The sequence below is a fragment of the Sinocyclocheilus grahami genome, unplaced genomic scaffold (assembly GCF_001515645.1).
Source record: "Sinocyclocheilus grahami isolate Dianchi unplaced genomic scaffold, SAMN03320097.WGS_v1.1 scaffold1617.1, whole genome shotgun sequence".
NCBI classification, from domain to species: domain Eukaryota; kingdom Metazoa; phylum Chordata; class Actinopteri; order Cypriniformes; family Cyprinidae; genus Sinocyclocheilus; species Sinocyclocheilus grahami.
The window spans coordinates 98,043-99,302 of NW_015506796.1; positions in this window are offsets into that span (position 1 = coordinate 98,043).

Sequence of the window (1,260 nt, forward strand, 5' to 3'; positions counted from 1 at the left end):
ACAAGCAGAGAGTTCATAGACGGCCTCCTTGGCCGGAACAGGACAAGCAGAGAGTTCATAGACAGCCTCCTTGGCCGGAACAGTACAGGCTGAAAGTGTGTTGCTGCGCGCCACCACCACGCAAGGAGCTGAAGCGAGCACCGCCGTTTCGGGAGGTTCTGCAGCATGCGCCACCACCTCTGAAGAGACTGCAGCGGATACCATGGCCTCTTGGAGCACAGCAGCGGACACCACTACCTCGGGAGGTTCTGCAGCATAAACCGCCACCTCTGGAGATGTTGTAGCCGGTGCCGCTGACTCTAGCAAATCGGCGGTGGAGTACGCGGCCCAGATACACCATAAAGCAACCCCCCATATGGGAAGTGCTGCAGACAGGGAAATGAGTTAATGAACAGAAGGGTTAGAGTAAGTGGGTTTGGGGGTACCAGCTGTGCATGCAGACACCAGAGGTGCATCCCTCACACTGGATACCAGACTGGGATACCGAAGGACTGACCTTGAGAATCTGGGTGTAACAGACAGGACGTGACAGGACTCTGGATGATCAGCTGTGATGCGACGTGATTCTGGATGATCAGCTGTGATGTGACGTGACTCTGGATGAACAGCTGTGATGTGATGTGACTCTGGATGAATAACTGAGGCGTGACGAGGCTCTGGCAGATCAGATGAGACTTGACTGGACTCATGACGATCAACTGTGACTTGACTCGGCATGGAAGTGGAGAGACCGGGAACTGAGGCAGAACCAGTGGAGCAGAGAGCCAGGGTGGAGCCGGCCGTACAGGTGGAGCAGGGAACCACCAGAGCCAGACAGCAGACCACCACGGCGGAGTAGAGGACCACCACAGCGGAGCAGAGGACCACCACGGCAGAGGACCACCAGAGCCAGACAGACCACCACGGTGGAGCAGAAGGAACAGGAAACCCCCCCAGTGAACCACACTGACCAGGAAACCATGGCGGAGACTGTAATAACGAGAGAGCAGAGACAGACAACACAGACAGAACATTGCCGTTGATAGACAAGGCTGAGCGTTCAGAGGCAGTCTCCTTGGCTGGGTCGGGACAGGACAACAGTTCACAAACGACCTCCTGGGCCGAAACAAAGCAAGCAAAGAATTCACAAACGGTCGTCATGACTCATGACGATCAGCTGTGACTTGACTCATGACGATCAGCTGTGACTTGACTCATGACGATCAGCTGTGACTTGACTTGACTCATGACGATCAGCTGTGACTTGACTCATGACGATCA